This window comes from Alosa pseudoharengus, unplaced genomic scaffold, assembly GCF_046254945.1.
Source record: "Alosa pseudoharengus isolate Yale_2024_CS ecotype anadromous, Long Island Sound unplaced genomic scaffold, YU_APseudo_1.1 YU_APseudo_1.1_scf_18, whole genome shotgun sequence".
Taxonomy (NCBI): Eukaryota; Metazoa; Chordata; class Actinopteri; order Clupeiformes; family Clupeidae; genus Alosa; species Alosa pseudoharengus.
Window position 1 is genome coordinate 7,249,951 of NW_027468650.1, and position 19,486 is coordinate 7,269,436.

Here is a 19,486-nt window from a genome sequence, read left to right on the forward strand (position 1 = left end):
ATGTATGTGTGTGTGTGTGTTTGAATATCTGTTTATGCACATGTGTGCATAAGGAATGGGTTAACATGACCCCTGGAGGCAAACATACGCAAACATTGGTCATCCTAGGCCCTACGGTTCTCAAGATATTTACAGAAAACTCTGCATTCGGAGGGTGTCATAATGAACCTACACAATCGATTTCGTGCAGTTTTGACCATGTCAGCCAGAGATATTGTGATTACAACACCTATACATGAAATGAGTGGTAATGGGATGGGTTGACATGGCCCCTTGAGACCAACATACTAAAAAAAGGTGGTCCTCCTAGGCCCTACGGTTCTCGAGATATTCACAGAAAACTGTGTCCGGCCACCTACAGGCCAGTTGGTGTACAGTAAGTAAGGGATAACGGCCGCCGAGCTGTCCTGTTATACGGAATTAATGGACGAGGGCGAGGGTCAAAGAACTCTCCGACACGCAGCGGAGGGGAGTTGCCTCCGCCCGAGTCCATTAATTCCAAAAAACTGGACACACCTCGAAGGCCGTTATCCCGCTTATCACCCGGGGGCTACAGATCAAAACGAAAAACAATGGTTCCATTGTTTTTCGTTTTGATCTGTAGCCCCCCCGCTGGACTGGACCCCCAAAAGGAGGGTAGGGCAGACACAGTTTTCTGTGAATAACATGCCCACCAAGTTTCGGGTACCCTGGTCTTTCAGTGTCCCGGGAATCCCGGCGAAATTTTGCTATCACTTCTGTTGTACAAGATATTGACAGCGCAATAACCAGAAAACAATGCATTTGTGGAGAATAAGAAGAAGGCATTCGTGGAGAAGAAGAACTTCTGTATCGGTTGAAACACGCACCATAATCACATCCCGATGGAACAGTATCAGACTATAATTCTGACTAGAATTGAGTATGCTGACGTCAGGCTAGGATTACTGTGGTTTAACATTGGTTGAAATACTATTGCAATCACATTGAGGTTTATGTTGTAATTTCAACATTGTTTCAATATTAATAGAGGGTAGGCTACAAACTGATGAAGAATCAAAGCTGAAGAACGACGTTGATTCAATGATTTAACGTTGACAACAGAATGTTTCGATGACTCCTTGCTATCTACCCGACAAACACGGGACGTCCCCCGGACCTTATGCCGACATTCACGACGTCCCCGATTGGTCCCGAACGTCATGTTCTCTAGCGGACGTTCTGGTGACCTTATTGACGTCCGGAGCAAGTTATCGTTTGGTTATTGCATGACGTCCGGTGCAGGACTTTCTGGGGACGTCACCGTCAGGTCCCTCGGATGACATTTGCATTTGGTCATTTCAAATACCTCCTAAGGACCCGAAAATAACGTTATACCGGGGACATGGGGGGGACGTTTGTTTATTCACACATGGCAGCGGAGTTGAGATTGTCTGGCTACCGCCTGCAGGACGGAGACATCACATCCATGCACGACTTCACGTTACACGTCTGGGGATGACTAAGTAGGCCTATCTATCTATCTATAGCCTAGTGTCTAGCAGTAGCTACATTAGCCTACCGTAGTCTAAGGCAACATATACAGTTTATGAAGTTGTGCGTCTATGAGCAAAGTAGAACCTCTACTTTGCTCATAGACGCACAACTTCATAAACTGGGAAAAGGGTTGTTAACGTTAAACTCAAAATGTATGTGCTACATAATTCAGCATGTCTGCATATGTAGACAAGCTGAATTATGTAGCACACACATTTTGAGTTTAACGTTAATAACGTTACAAACTAGGGAAGGGATTTTATCAAATTCATGTTATGCTTGGTGTAACGTTAGCAAAGTCGCTGTTCTTAGCTTCTAGCTTAGCCTACAATGCGCATTTCTTCAGATAACTGTACGTGATGCATGTAACATGCTCTAAATAGGCAGTGGTTTATTTAACGTAGTCACGTACTTATATCTGTTTTATTTTCAGAAACACACACACGGCCGAATTGGGACTGAACCGACTTTTGGAGCTGAATACGATGCAATGAAACTAGAGAAATGTTAAAAACAGACCACGTAGCAAGGGTTGTCTAGCAACAGAAGTGACTATGTAATTTGTAAAGCAAAACGATCTAGCTCTTCATTGCAGAAGAATTAGGCTACTGCTTCTTCATGACTTGTTTAAATGTCATTGTAATTTATTTGACGCATGCTCGCGTTTAAAAGTGTCACGCATAGCTGTCCCCGATGTTACAGCAGCTCCTTGTGGAAACAGCAAAGAGTGCACATATCCGATGAGATTTCTGACGAGGAGCAAGCTCTCTGCCTCACCAGAGCCTCACTGTTTATTAATAAAACAATGATATAGATTAGAAACATCTGGAATGTATTTATTTCATCTTAAAGTTGGCTACAAAGAGCATTCAGAGAAAACGATACATTTTTCTTTATCTGCAATGTTCCAGGAAGATAGGCTTACATTTATAGGCTGTCCCTTTGATCACAGGTCCAAGAAAACGAGTGGATATAACGTCAATGCATTCTAGTTATGTTTCATGTAGCCTACTTTATTTCATGTTGAGTTTTGCTTCCCAGCATGCATTGCGATGCATTTAGTATTTTTGGCTATAATTAGTTTTTAATGTTTTGAAACAATATGGTTTGAACAATTTATCTTAGGCTAGCCTAGGCGTACTCTGATGATGTTTTGAACATATGCTACGGGATATGCCCATTAAAACGTCGTATTAGTTTATTAAGAAAATTACACCGTAGATGTGAAAGCAGCACATCCTAGCCCGGTATAAATCTCCATGTCTACTTATCATTAGTGTAATGCATTCGGAGGACGTGATTTCATACATGAGTGAAAATATGAGGTGAGTGAAGTTGATTGTGTAATTGTAGATCAAGTCGTTAATGCGTGTTCATGTTCCGTCTACCTCTCTCCTAGCAACGCTGAGACTTACAGGATGTGAAATAGCCTACCATACTAAATCGCGCTTCATGTTTTTTTTTTTTTTTTTTTTTTACCATCGCGGAAATAGGCTATAAACGTCGCGCGCATAACGTCGCGGTGACCATTACAGGACGTCCTCTCAAAGTCTCGTGGGCGTCTTTTAGACCTCCCGAACAGAGGTCCGCGGGACGTAAAGGGAACCCTACACAATGTCGAGGAGGTGACGTTTGCCAGGGGACCTTTAGGGGACGTCGCCAGGACTTTATTTTGTTTACTGGGTACCGCACCAGTAAATAATCAATGATAGGGTTAATGTTTATTGTGGTGGCTGTTGAAATAACAAGTCATAGACATACAATTATAAAGCCTCCATTGTTGCTGTGTTGAAATGCCTTCACACGAAACATGATGTTGCTCATCTCGATAGAACTCAATGAACGTGAAGGTAACACTTTACAATAATGGTACCCTATTTAGCATTAGTTAAGTATTAGTCAAGCATTTACATATTTCATCAGTATGTTTTCAACATTACTTAAGGATTAACAAATGTGTTTTTTCCTCATTAATAGAGTCTTATTACCAAGTTACCAAGTGTTACGTGTATGTTATCTCAATGTATCACAATAGTTGTACTGCTCAACCGGAAGTTCAAACACAAAGCGGAACAAAGATGGCTCCCCCATGTAGCCAGGCTAAAGGCTAGGCAATCAGGCTAAACAACACGATTGAGGGATGGCTAATAACTAGCTTGGTACTAGCTAACTATCTTGTAAAGCAGTTAACACCAGTGTTTCAATTTCACAAATTTGAAAAAGGGATTGGTGTTTTACTAACCACCTCAGTAGCACACTGTTAATTCCTCCTGCCTTTGAGAGCAAGTAGCCTGGAAAATCCAGACACTGATAATCTAGAAAGATTAAGGGTCTGGCCACGAACCATGTAATGGCCCAACTCGAAGGGCGGCAACAAGCATGCATTTAAAAATCTCACTGCACGCAATTGGATAACACTAGACCATGTTTACTCTGAATGATTTCGGACTTCGACGCAATCGGATAACACTACGACCAATGTGTCCTCCAACGTTGCAGCGCTGTCTTCATCAGTTTATCTGGTTCCCTGGAATGTCGGGGTAAAAGTAACGTGCATCATTGCTCATTGCCAGAGTGTCTCGCAGAGACAATTCCATTGTGCTCTCGCGAGAACTCTGGATTTCCAGAGTAGCGCAACAGAGTTCTCTGGGCATGTGTGTGTGCATGTATGCTGTCAGCCATTACAGCAACAATTAAAATAGCACTTTGAAAAAGTTGAAACACTAAAAATCTGGGCTGGATCTTTAATGCAATATACATTGCCCATTATCAGCAACCATTCATCCAATGTGGTTCCAAAGGCACATTCTGTTTACTAATCAGATATCATTTTAAAAGGCTAACTGAGAAAACATTGGAGAACTCTTTTGCAATTTTATGTAAGCACATAATGTAATCTGAAAACTGTAGAAAAAAACAATGCAACTTGACCGGTAGTATATGTTAAACTACATCTTCCAAAAGTTCCATGTTTATTTTATAAGGACAGAGCTGTAGAACAGATGTAGACGGGAACTGAATCAGGTAAACGACTTGGGTCAGGGTATTATTAATGCTGCAAGCTCCAGGTAAACGACTTGGGTCAGGGTATTATTAATGCTGCAAGCTCCAGATAAAGAGGAGGAATAAGAATATCCGCAATACTTTGATACATGCTCCATAAAGGGCAATGGCAGGAAAAGGCTAAAGGAAAAGATATTATTGCTTTGACATAAATCAGTACTTAGCATGTGTATTTCTGTCATCTATATAATCACTCCTCTTGCATTCGGTTCCAGAGCTAGGAGCCAGTAACATGACCTCCCACTGAGTGACGTTTTTAACAATCTTGTTGACAATGCCGGCCCTGTGTCCTGTTCAATTTGTCTGATCACATTCGGCCCCGCCGTCCCCCCTGATCAAAATAGCAAGAAGTAATTGCTGGTAATGACGGCCTAATTGGGGATTGCTATTGGACTGGCTGAGTAATTCCCCGGCAGTAAGAGGGGAAAAAAAAGCCCTACTGTGGTTACCACATCAATGGAGACCCTAAGAGTGCGGAGGCTGGAGCACAGTGGAATATTATTACCACTAAATGTATTCCTACGACTGCAGGAGTTGAAAACAAAACACTCACCCCCGTAACACACAAAAAAGTGTTAGCCAGTCCAGATGCTTGTCCATGTACAGCCAGCGCTGCCCTACGTGACCCTGAGAGCACAGTACATAAGCTCCACTCCCAGAGCGCGGTTGGTTGTCAAGAGCGAGAGAAAGGCGGCCAAGAGAGAAAAGAGAAAGAGGAGAGAGAGAGAGATGGAGGGATAAAGTGCAGAATGAAGGATGGAAGGAGCGCTGCGATTTGCACCTCCCACTCCCTCTGAGAGGACTGAGTCACACCTCCTGACCCAGATGTCGGCCTCGTTCATGCCACCACGTGGATGCCCAGGGACCCCCGGGGGCGTGCAAGGTGAACAGGGAGTGGGGCAGCGGTGCCCACTGCTGCCTTCTAATATAAAGCCTGATGCAAGAGGACGTCTTTATTTATTTTTAAAAATGCATTTTTACTCCTTGAAAAAACAACTGGAAAAGTAAAAATCACAAAGTGAGATGGGTGCAGTGGCTGGGCTCTAGAGGCCAGTCGAGCTGTCTTATTAAAACTACGTAATGTAGTTCACAGTGTACTTGGCAGGGGCTTACACATCCTTGTGTGCACTGTGGGGTCGGCAAAGGCTTCTGAAGCCCAGCCCATCCTCATATGGATTTCCTTCCTTCCCCCCTTCATTTCATTTCATTTGTTTTGATGACTACACACGCTTGTTTTCCCACCTGCTTAGCCAATGTTAGATTACCTTATTGTGCTGTTGCTGCCGTGGAGAGAATTGTTCTCGCCCCGATTCTGTCTTTGTTCTTGTTCTGCTTTCCCTCACTTCCCCCTCCCATCCTTCTTCCCTTTCTTTCTTCTCTTTCAGGTTATTGACAGACAATAAGCAGACCTCTGCATTGCCTGATTGATTTCTGTCTGCTGCGAGGGACTCCAGCAGGCAGGCGTGATGAAGTCGGAGAAATTATTTAGAGTGGCTTAGAAGAGGAGGCCCTGCCCAAGATTTCCTCGCAGGTCTGTCGGCTCTGAAAATCCCCCCCCGCACTGGGGCCAGGTGATCGATGCGGCCTTGCCGGAGGCCTCTGGGAGGAAGGAGGCCGGCTGACGGCCTGGTGTTGCTCTGGCGCGCGCACACAGCCGCTGCTGCCTCGGTGTCATTTAAAGAGCTGAACGAGGCATGTTCCAGATGATTGGAGGACCTCATGAGGCTAAGTGTGTGTGAATGCAGAATGCAATTTCAGTGTGTACTAGAAGTTGTTTAAGTGTGTGCATGTGTGTGTGTGTGTCTGTGTGTGCGTCTGTGTGTGTGTGTGAATATCTAGAGGAAGATCGACAATAGCCTGCACAATGGTGCATTCTCTGTGTGATACTGTAAGAGATACAGTATACTGTTGCCTTGGTTGGTGTATGTTTTAGTCTGTGTCTGTGGGTAGCCATGGTAACTTTATTTATGGGATGGGGTAGAGATTATTTGCTGAATGATAAACACTAGACCTTGAGTGTGGTTGGGTATGTTGGCTACTGGGAACTTTCATTATTTCATGTGATGCTTCAGGGTGCACTCAACCTATGATTTTCTAGTATTTCCTCTGGCAACTGTTTTCTCATGATTTGTGTGTAACATAGTAACGTATTCATGCATAAAGTGTTTAGGTACTGTCATTTTACTCAGATTTTCATACCATTAATATTGTCCGCAAATCACAGTCAACATCATGATGAAAATGCCAGTGCAAAGGAAGTAAGAAAATTGAGTTCTGCCATAAATAGCAGCAAGCAATCAGACGTCTAAATATGGCCTGGCTGGTTATTTGCCACAGCAATTTGGAGACTGGGATGTGAATCAGATTTTTCATTTTATTGTGAATTGACTTGCTTATTGGACAAATGGGTAACTCATACTTGGCCACAATGCATCCATTTAAATGATTCTTGCATTTCTTTCATTTTCAATGTGTGTGTTTGCTTGTTTGTTTATTTAGTTTCTGGGTAAATGCTGGAGAATATTACCATTTCACCGTTTCAATACGACATTCAGAGCCTCATCATTAAATTTCAACATTACAGACTTATTACCACAAATGGTAGTCTATAAATGGTATAAATGGTAGTTTACTGTTTACAAACAAACAATAGTTTACAATAGTTTAGAAACTATTAAGCAAATTGTGGGTCATAATGAGTTGTACCATGATTTCACATACGTCTTACCATGAAACTAACCACTTATACTTAAATGGTAAAGTATACCATTATCTGTAAACTGTAACTCTAAACTCTGTCAGCATGTATAGTATCTACATCGTATCAAATACCAGGAAGCTAAGCAATGCACTGTTAAACATAAGCTATCTTGCTGTACAAGTGTAGAGCAGGCTCTCTCCTCATGGTACCCTTTGTAATCCTATAACCAACAGTCTGGACTGAGAACAATAGAGGAGAAAAGGAAAGCACAGGACACAGCATACTGTAGCACAGGAGACAGCACAGCAGAGCAGGAAGAACCGAATAACTGTCCCGGGGTGCTGTTAGCGCCACGATCCATCCACACCTTTAGAAGTGAGGTCCCTTGGCTGAAGTTTTACCAGATGTCACATGAAAGTTCAAATACTTCACACAGGTCTTGTGAACTAGCTGTCCTTATCTAACCTCTCAGGTACAGCCCCACAGGAGTCACATAAATATTACTCACTGCTCTTGTACTTGGCATGAGAGGAAGATGGAACCCCTCAGTTATACCCACTAGTCTTTCTTCTTACAGAACCAACAGCATATGTTCAGTAGGCCCTCACATATACTTTATGCATGTGGAATGTACAGGAAGAAAAGGGTCTTGCTGTTTTCACTCTCTAGGTTTGGTGTCAGTCTCAGTTTCAATTATCTCTTGGTATAGTCATTTTCCACATACTTATTAGAGTTTCAACTTCATAGGTGTTATATACAGTATTTTAACTGATTAAAGAGATTACTTTTTTTAACCACTGTGTACCTGCTTACTGTCAACAACTGTTAGTGAAAGTATAAAGGAGGTCGCGATAGGCAATTTTTTTTTTAATGATCGTGGTAGACAGCATATTTTCCACAGCACCTCCACGTGTTTGAACCGGTTGATCTCATGCATCCTCAGTGCAGCTCAGTGCAGTGTGTGAAGGCACAGCCGCTTCAGATGCATCCTCGGATGCTGCATGTGTAAATATTTTATCTTTAGAAGGCTCAACGCAGACTCCTTTTGACAAGGTGTGCAGTAGGGCCAACTGCCAGATCCAGCACACAAGCCATCAGACCCTCTCCTAAGAGCAGCATGGCCACTTGAACAGCAATCAAGCCTGATTTTCAGCAGGCTTTTCAACATCTAATGGGGGAGAGGTTTGAGCATATGAGCAGAGCACACGGGACAGGAGTGCCATAATGAACGTTTTCGAAAGTCTGTTGTCGCAGTTGACTGGTGGCTGTGTTTTCCCTGCCATCGCAAATATTATCGGCTTATTTACATTTTGGCTTGTTTTGTGGTGATGAAATGAAAGGTGAAAGTACCAGCTACTATGGGGGTCCTGGGATCATGTCAGTTCTGCGATAATTGTGATTATTTTGGGTGACGTCTGATTAGCAGCTGGAACTCAGTTGTTGTCAGTGGCTTGTTGCCCTTGGGAGCCCTTGGCTGGAGGCACCGAGTGGGCTGTTCCGGAGAGAAAGAGAGATGTGCCTTGTTAATATGATCAGACTGACACGCTGTTTTGTGCCGGTAAATCAATATTCAATTCTAAGGCCGCTCGTCCAGCCTGCTCTGGGACCGGTGAGCACAAGTGAATGTGTCAGAGTCTACAAGATGTATGTGATGTTTGGACTTGGGCATTAAATTCTCCACCCACCCCCCTTACAGTAACACACACACGCACACACACACACACACACTAACACGTTTTCCCATCTCTGCTCCCGTGAACAAGGCAGGGATCAATTTCTGCTCTGGTGCCAACCAATCAGGCCTATAATAAGGTAGGTCTCTGAGCTTATTCCATGTTAAATTACTTCACACACACATGCTTTCATACACACACACACACACACACACAAACAAAAACACACACACACACACACACACACCACCACCACCACTCTCCCGACTCCTACTATGTACACACGCATAAGTATGTTGTTTTGTATGTAGCTATGCCCACACACACACAGAACAGTACACTCACAAACACACACACACACGTAAACCCACGCACACACACAGTCACACACATAGACACAAACACACTCACACAAACACACACACACACACACACACACTTGTCCCTTATCAACACAGCAGCAGGACCTCACATCAAACACAGGCTGTTTGCACTACACAGGGAGATTGCAGGGTTCCTCTGTCTGATTTAAATGTTAAGTGGAGGTCAGAGCGAGCTGCTATGTGCTTAATTAAGGGAAACAATACTTTCAGCCATTAAGGCTCTTCATTCAGGTACTCTGCTTGGAGTAAAATGAAGTTGTGTGACTTAAGTCTGCATGTGTGTGTGCATGTGTTTGTGCATCTGGGCTTGTGTCTGATTTGGGAAGACACACTTGCCTCCTGAGCAGCAGGATAACCCAGCACACACACACACACACACACACATGCATGAACACACACACACACACACACATGCATGAACACACACACACACACACACATGCATGAACACACACACACACAGAGAGAGAGAGAGAGAGAGAGAGATGACACAGATCTGGATTTGGTCACACTGTAGATAATGAGTTCTAAAAGTTTGACTGAAGCTTTTTCAGTAGCTGCGAAGGAGAAGTGCGAAAGTGCCAAAATGGGCCTTTTCCCCCCATTGCTTTTTTTCTTTAAATGTGTTGCTTTATTTCATTCCATTGTCCCAGAAATCCTTAGGGGGAGAGAAGAGGCTTTATTTCTTGGTGAGAGTAGCACTTTGTCAATGTACTCGTGTGAAGACCTCGCTCACGTCTCCTCTTGGCCCAGATTAACTTTGTTTATCAAAGTCAGAATGATTATCCAGTGGAGCATTAGGTTCATCTGCTGATGAACAAAACTCTGATTAGTCCAAGGGGCTTCAAAACATTCGTTCATTCTGAGTCAGTTTTACAGCATTCTATTAAACCTTTTTATCAGACGATTTTTGATTAAAAAAAAACTTCCTGTGCCACCATAATCATGTCTCATCATGTAATCATTTTCAGTCACTGCCTTGTTTGAAAGAGGGTTTGCTCAACACAAGCTCCAGCTATTACAGTAATGACCATGGTTACTGTTAAAAAATTTAGACTGAAAAAAATTTTTTTTGAAAAATTTGCAGTAATTAAACACTGTGGAACGAGGAGCAAGGGTGGTGGTGGTGGGTCGCTGGGGGGGGGGGGTGTTAATCCCTGCGACCTGGCCGATGCCGGTCTTTGTGAAAGCATTTACACTTTCATTAAAGAGGTTAGTCAGGCGGAACACAATCGTTTGGAGCACTGCCGTAAACACACACTCTCTCCCCGAGACTGGTGCTTCCTCTCCTGGTCACGCAGCATGTAATTGGGCCCAGTGGGACATCACATCACACACTGCATGTGTGTACGCATATGTTAGCAAGGCCAAGCCAAGCGCCGCTGTCCACCTCTGACTTACGAATAACTCCTGTGAATGCAATGTCAACGTCTCAGGACTTTAACAATTAGAGGGACAGGATAGTCAGGTAACAGTATAGCTCGCAAGCTTGTGAGCCAGCAAATGGTGGTAATCGTGAAAATCACGCAGACCAAAACTCAGAAATCAGCAGCAAAGAGAAACATTTTTTCTTTTAAGTGGAGGAGACCTTGAAGCCTAATTACTGTTGACACTTTGTGAGGAGCAGAGGCCAGGAAGAGAGAGAGAGAGGGAGACAGAGTGTTTTTGCCTCAGTATAATTCATTCCAGTAGGAACAAAAGCACTTAAGCATTATCATTTTCCCCATCTCAGTGGGGAGAAATATATGTCCCACTTATCATGACAATGCGGTCTTTGCCTGCCAAGTGCATGATTGGGCTAGTGCTGATCATGGGAAACAAAACACTTCCCCACTAGCACATACCTGAAAACCCGTTTGAACTCCTATGATTGGAGGATAGCACATTCATACACCTGCACCTAAAGATTCACTAATATTGCTTGCGTGCACCTTCTTGCATAGGTATTAATGTCTGCATGTACATTGTGGTTAGATTTAGTGTACATTTACATTTGAAATTTATATCTGTTCTTCACTGTGATGGTGCTTCTCCTCGCATGTAATGCGTCTGAATCCATCAGGATGAAAGGGATTGGGCCCCTGTGTTCCCTGCTACGTGACTGGAGAACAATATTGTCCTGGACAAGATGGAGCCGGTATTGATCGCTCGTTGCATGAGGTACACATTACGAGACATTGTACTCTGGTGAAGCCCTGTTGTTAGCAACATACCCAACATACGTGCCTTAGTTTTCCCCACCCCTAAATGCCTTACAGGACTGGTGGTGAACTATGGGAAACAGTTGGCTGCCTTGTCGAGACGGGGCGAGCATGTCCCAGTGCTAATCCAACCAGAACGCCCCGTCCCTCAGGCGCCGATCGAGGAGAGCCAGACACCGTGTCCTGGTGTGCCTGGTGGTGGAATGAGAGACCCAGACACCAGTGGCTCCTTCCCTGCTGGCTCGCCCGCCTGCATGCCTGCTGCGGAGGCAGCCTGATAATAGCCACCGTCGGGCACTCATCCTTTGTCTCCCACACTCTGCTGCACCTGGCTGGGGGGCATCGGGTTTGCTTGGCACCGGCCGCCTCTGCCTGTATCTTTTCTCTCAAGACGAGCTGAATTGGAGAGAATACACTTTTTTTTATACAGAAAGCATGTGGACTTGCCAAGCTAATGGCAGCCCCATGTTTCTAGCATTTTATAACACTGTCCAGTTGTAGTTCTGTGAACTTCATTTGAACTACATGAATGTCAAGTTAGTCTGAGGGTGGGTTACATGAGAAGGGGGAATATACACGTACCCCTATATATTACATATGCAGCAGTAATGAGGGTGAACTCTCCAGCCACTCCTCCAGCATGTGGGAGGAGGGTTGAAGAAACATACGGCTGAAGATGCCAGAGGAGCAGTGCGGCATTGTAACCTGATGAGAATGCGTCGGACGCTGCTGCTCGGCGGTGATCTCGTGTGGGGAGGTGAAGAGTAGCCCTCACCTGGCGTTGGGGCTGATTAATTAGCACGACTAGTGGAGCACAGGTCTCCATGGTGGGTGGAAAGAAAGCATTTTACGGTTTGTTAAGTTTGGAAATGAGGAAATCAATGGTGGTTGGTTGGGCTCGGCTCGGCTCGACTCGGCGGCCAGTAAACAGCCTTTGCTTTAAGTCCTCGGCCAGGCAGGAGGGCAGGGCCGCAATACAGCAGCGTCTCAGTGGCATTTTCTAGCTTCTTCTTATTGACAGGCGTTTCATAAAAGTTATTTTTAATGATTGTGTTGGGAGAGCTGACATGTACACATGAAGACATGGAGTGCTGGAGCAATCAATGCAGAAGGTGAAGAGTGAGTGGGGTGGGGGGGGTGCAGACTGACAGACAGACTCTCGACTATATCAATTTCACATATTCTTCAGTCTGCGTCATCATTAGCCTGTCCATGTACCAGTCATGGCCATGGCCTTGAGCACCCTCACCGAAGGAAAAACTCCAAGATCCAAGATTCCTAAAATAATTGAAAGTTCATTTACAGGGGTGCAAATTGAAATAAGATGAATCATTTGACTGTTTATGTCTGAGTAGGGCATTAACGTTACACGAGCGGCAACACAGCCCTCGGGATCTGTAATTAGTGCACTGCGGGCTGGCTGCAGCCCTGTGGGAAGAACAGCTACAGGTGGAAGGCTTTCCCATTAACCTCTCCAAGTTTCTTCTCTCCGCCGATCACATTCATCCATCTGAAGTGTCCACCCCTTGCTCCGGGAGTTAAGTATGCCAAAGATAGATTGCCCAATTTGATGGGATAGTTAGGTGGCCAGACAGCTATCAATCAAATGTCAGCATCGCCCTTTGGATGGGAAAAGAGAGCAAAAATATCTAGTCCTATACAGAGCTTAGAATGTGCTTATATTATGTCTCAAGAATCTTATCAAGAATGTACTTTTTTCAGTTTCTTTGCAGCACCTGAGTTTTTGCTGAATGCCTCTCAGGCAAGAGCCACATGTCAGTCATGGCTGTATTATCTGACATGACTGAAACAGTACCCCTGCCAGAAATAATTGAAAACAAAGTCTGTAGCACAGGTATATGTACACGTCAATGCATGAGACAGGCCTTTGCTTGAAAAACAAGGCTGCTGCATTGTGATAAATAGAGCTCCGGAGACAGGAAATGGAACGAAGGCAAACAAATCCTGTGTGATATATTTTACCGCTCATTCAGAGTTCCCAAAAAAAGTGTAGTGCCGTCTATCAGATGTTCCGGTAATGATATCCTTGCTTCAAACAAAATTACTGGCAAATTGAACAGGAATGAGTAGGTCTTTGCACGGCTAAATGTGAATTTTTCATTCTGAGAGAGCACAACATGAAATGGAAAACATAAACATGCTATTATCAAGAGTGGGAAGTTCAATTAGCCATGAAGGCTACAGCAAGGACTTTTTAAAAAAATGAGACCTGAGACCTTCAGATTTTATGCATCAAAAACCACCATGAAAGGTGAAATATCTGCACCCTCTCCAAGGTGTTTTCACTCATTGATTGAAGTGATTTATTTCACACTTGCGGCAGGAAATGGCGAGTGCATTAATCAAATAGGGACAGATACAGGGAAACACATTAAACACAGGCAGGGCGATGAAGACTGACATGGCATGTTGATTTGAATTCCGTCTTATAGTTTCTTTTTTTGTGTGTGTATGTGGCGCTAATGTCGGGGCACCTCCATTTTAATTAATACTGAAGGCAACCTTGCAAGAGAGCGTGAGCATCCTTATCCCCCTCTTGCAGGTACACAAACAATCGATGCTTGCCAAGTGCCTGTGTGTGCCATTTAATTGGTCTGCTTTGAAATGCATTAAAGCTGAAAATGCTCTACATCCCAATACACCAAGATATTGGCTGCAGACTCTCACATCCTCAAAACAGCACCTTGGATCTGGTGCAGCACTGATTTACCTAACGCAAAACAGTTTTCATGCTATCCTATTTCATGTAGAAAGTCTGAAGACTACATCAGTAGTGAGTAGAAAAAGAACATGTGTTTTTGGTCATTAGAAAAACATAAGAGGCAGACGCAGACAACAGCAACAACAACAGCAACAGAAAATAACTTCTATAGCCATCAACTTGTTCATATCTGCCCTATTTATCTGTAGATATATCTGTGGATGTATCTGTGGCGCAGTCCAATTTGAGACGAGGCATAAGCACACACTTCAGACTAGCAGGAAGTGGAGCTGAAGAGATCTCTAATAAAGCCTCGGCATCTCTCTGTGCTAGACGCAGGTGCTTCTCTTCACTCGAGCATTATGTGCGGCGACGTCGCGAGTTGTGAGAACATAAACTGTCTCTATTCATGTCATCTCCACAATCCCTCTGCAGCATTCATGTTTACATGAGCAGTCGGTATGCAAACAGCATTAATCATTTAAAAAAAGATTTTGTTTTTGACAAAGAAGCTCCAGGGAAGGATAATTGTGAGAGCATATCACATAATATGAACTTTTCTTTTCACAGACTAGTGATTGTGTGCATGCAATTTATTTGAATCTCTGTCAGGCGGTCGATACAGGGAAGGTTCCCCTTATTCTTCCCTCTCCCAGGAGCCTGGAGTGGATTTGACATTCTATGCACGAGATAAAGGTCGGTCTCCTATGATGTGAAGGCACGGTGTGTAAGCTGAGCACATCCATAATGAACTGAGTTGGCATGGATCTCATTAGTTAGGAATACAGGAACAGACACACACACACACACACACACACACACACACACACATAAACACTCACACACATGCACACACATTATGCACAACATCAAAGACGTGAAGAGAAGAAGAGAGCAGAGAGAGTGAGTAGAGAGAGAGTGTGTGTCTGTGTGTGTGTGTGCGTGTGCACATGTGTGTGTGTGTGCGTGAGAGAGAGCAAAAGAGATAGACTGGAGGTAAGCTTATTGGTGTGCATGAATTGTGTGAGTTCAGTTTAAGAGAAAATAAATAAGTGACCAAAATTAAAAATAGATCACATTTTTGAACCTACTTAGCCTAACAGGTCCTTCATGTTTATCCCTCATGAAAGGTGAGTTTGCTGCACATCCCAGTTGATGATATGAAGACATGTGAACATGACAGGCTACCTTGGAGGATCCAGCAGAGGAAAGATGAAAGGCTCACGCAGTGACCTTTCAAATGGTAATATAACACACAGCATGATGTACAAATGACATAAGCACGATCAATTATACATCCAGCCTACCTTCCCCCGGCTCCTCCTCCTACAGAAAAACACCCACTTCAACACACGCATAGATAATGGCCTTCATCCACTATCCTCCATGGCATTGAAACATTTGTTATTTACCTATTAAAGGTGGGGAAAGTAGATACATAATATGATGCAATTCCATTGCTAATACCATAGAGTTTCATCTCTCCATTCTGATCTGAGTAAGGCTTACTTTATTGATCAACTTTAATTTATTGATAGTGATATGAGATCAAAAGAGAGAATGTGAGAAAGCGGGGCATGTGAAAGAGATTTCTGAATAGGAGTGGGACCAGTAAGGGGAGCCGGAGTGGCAGCTGCACGTGTTGTGTTGTGGGAAACATCTGAGAGAGGGGGAATAAAGAAGAGGTGAGGAAGAAGAGAGAAACAGGTGAATAAAGAGTGAGGGAGAGAAAGAAGAGTCGAGGGAGTGCTGCGGAGGTCCCAGATGGCCGTGGTGGTGCACAGCAGGCACCCTGCTTCCTCCAGAGGCTCTTCATGTGGGAGGACTCAGGCCCTCTCTCTCTCTAGCTCCCCTGGGAGGCCCGGGAAGCGGCGTGGTGCCGCAGTGGGACCAAGCCCTGTGGCAGAGAAACCAGCTAAGGTCAGGGCTACTCGCTTTGCTCCTCTCTTCCCCCCTCTCCTCTCTCCTCTTCGGCTCCTCCATGCATTAGGCATCAGCCCTGAGCCTCGCGTGCCTCTTTACTGCATGTCACCCCAAAGCTCTCCCATGCATGTTTAATGACGCTAATCCACAGTGCGTCGGGCCCCGGCCAGGGTCAGCCGCACATTAACTGCCGAGCAATGCGTTCAGCCATCAGTCTGGAATTTTTTTTTTATGTGTGCCTGGCAACGTGTTTTTGCGCCACATCACGTGTCATTTCGTCGTTTAAAAACATGTTCGTTTGGTCTCCCGTCCCTCAGACCTGGGTCGTGGTGCGCTGCGGGCGAAGCTCGGAAAAAGTTCCAGTCTTGTGTCGCATGACGACATGGACCTCGCCGCAGATGGGAAAGGTCAAGTGGGACTGTCGGGGTCAGCCGATGGGGGCCGGAGAGGGTCCCCGGGGGTCCTGCCACAACCGATGACCTGGAAGGAGCAGAGATGCCCAATGGTGCCCGCTGAGGCAGCGGGGCGGAAATATACAATGTGGGTAAAGGGAGCCAAGAGGCACTCCACATGTGCACACACTAACGCACACACACACACACACACACACACACGCACACACACACACACACACACACACACACACACACACACACACACACACACACACACACTCACATACACACACACACACACATACAAACACATACACACACACACACATACACACAGCAAGGATAAATTAGGAGAGGAGGAGAGAGAGAGAGAGAGTGTGTGCCATGCCTGGGGCTGTTTTTTCCAAGGCAGCCTGCCCACTTCTCAGGCCATTTGAATAACACATTTAAAACAAACCCATGCATCTGCTGACCAATGCAAACCAGGGGCTGCGATTTTTCGACTGTCTGCTCCAGACTGCTGAGACCAGCTCAGATGGCACAGTCAGTGGGGTGCCACGGAATGTGCCCACCAAGGAAACATAAATGCTTTGGAACGTGCCCTCGCAGTTTACGGTGTGCAATCAGCCAAGACCAGCTTCCCAGGTCTGACACCGGATCACACTCGCTCTCAGCAAGGTCGGTTACCTCTGAGTGTTGTCCCAGGGTGTCAAGGCAAAGCATTATCATCTTCAAAAGCACCATCTCTGTGACAGCCGTCGGCAAGAATCTTATGCTTTGGAATAGCTTCACAGCCCTGATGAAATATATTGCTAATAGACAAAAAGGCAGCATGTAATGTTTTTATTTAATATATAAACGACATCATAAAGTCATGATCATCCTTCTCCACAGCCCTGAGGGGAGGGGGGGGGTGAGGGAAGACAAAAGCGCTGAGGGCAAACACATCTGGAAGTGAATATGAACGCTGAACAGCTGCAAGACACTGCCTTACACTGGTCCCTTTACCATTTACAGCCAGGCAATCATGACCATAAATCTGTGCAAATCAGATACAGACAAAGGTCATGTCTCGCCTCATGCAAATGCAATGAGCTTTAATGCCCTGTGCAGCGAGGCAGACACACCAGGCCGCCGGTAGCTTGCAGACCGATAGCGTGGACTACAGTGCAACCTCCAGCATGCAAGGCTACTTAGTGTCTGGCTAGAGATGCCTCCAACGCCAAAACACTGTCAAATATTTATGTTGCTGATATTGACATGCATGCAAAACCTCTCTCTCTCTCTATCTCTCTCTCTTTCTCAATGTACATTCTTTCTTTTCTCTTCCAAATTCCATTTTTTTATAGCCTGTAGTTTGTCCAGTGCAGTAAAGAATGGATTGTGAGAAATTGTGTGTCATTAGTGATAAATGTCTGGGCGCAGTCTGGCTTTCATTAGCATAGTCACTTATTTGCGTCTCTCAAAGTTAATGCAACGTGCTGGCGGAAAGTAATAACCAAAATAGCTGCACACATAAACAGAGCTGATTCTGCTTGGCCGTGCGATTGTTTAATGTAGTGTGAAAGCACTAATGTATACAAAATCAGCTTGTAAACTCCGCATTACCACCTAACATCACCTGCAGTAATACGCTATTTGTGCAATTAACATCAACAAAAAAGTGTTTGTGTTTAATTGTTGTCTGTTACGGTGCAAATGTCCCTATGTCGACTTCATTTGAAAGTCTAACGTGTCAAACACATGGACATGGAAATGATTTCAAATTGAGCATACAAATGCTAATGTGACACATTAGACTTTGTCGTTCAAACTATCATGACCCATTACTATCGGACCCATCATGAAGCCTCTAAAAGCTTGATATATAGTATATATAAGTATATATACTCTTTTGATCCCGTGAGGGAAATTTGGTCTCTGCATTTATCTCAATCCGTGAATTAGTGAAACACACACAGCACACAGTGTACATACAGTGAGGTGAAGCACACACTAATCCCGGCGCAGTGAGCTGCCTGCATCAACAGCGGCGCTCGGGGAGCAGTGAGGGGTTAGGTGCCTTGCTCAAGGGCACTTCAGCCATGCCTACTGGTCGGGGTTCGAACCAGCAACCCTCCGGGTTACAGGTCCGAAGTGCTAACCAGTAGGCCACGGCTGCCACATGGATTGTAATGAATGAAAGAAAGAGGTGAAATAGTAGGAGCCATGTTTTGTTCTCCATGAGCATGTTGCATTAGCATGTTGATATGAAACGTCCCTCATGCTAAGGCAAAGGACATCTTTAATGGGTTAGCAAAGTCAATGCATTTGCGTGGGGTGCTGGCCCTGGAGTGGAGCTTGGGAAATATATACGACCTCTCATTTCATCTGAAGGAAGCTCTTGGTCATGGAGGCCATTAAGCTGTTAACGAGTGTTAGATGACCATTTGTTTCCTTTCCCAATTCTCTATCCCCTCTGTCCACCCCCCACCCCCTCCGCCCTGGTCCCTGACTGGTTATAAACATGCTATTAAAGTCTGCATGGTGTCGGACCACTGCGTCCAGGCTGACAGCACTAGCATTTGAGCCACTAATGAAGTGGAAAATTAAAAGGGTACGCCAGACGCAGGAATCGCCTCTAACAAGACCACCACCGGCATCCACCACCAACACATCCACCCTCCACCTCCTCACCGATGTTTTCTGCCTCTTAGTCACTGGAACCTGGCTGAGCCGTGTCTCTGATGCCCTGTGATCTGAGCTTAGCGCTGTGACTCAGTCTCGGTGAAAGCCGGGTGGGAGAGCCATAAACAAAGTCACAGCCGGCCCGTTTAATCTGACCGCGAGAGGCCACACTGACAGCCGCTGGAGGAAAGGAAAACAACATTACCATAGTGTTGACCCCCTGCACTCTAAAATATTTACACC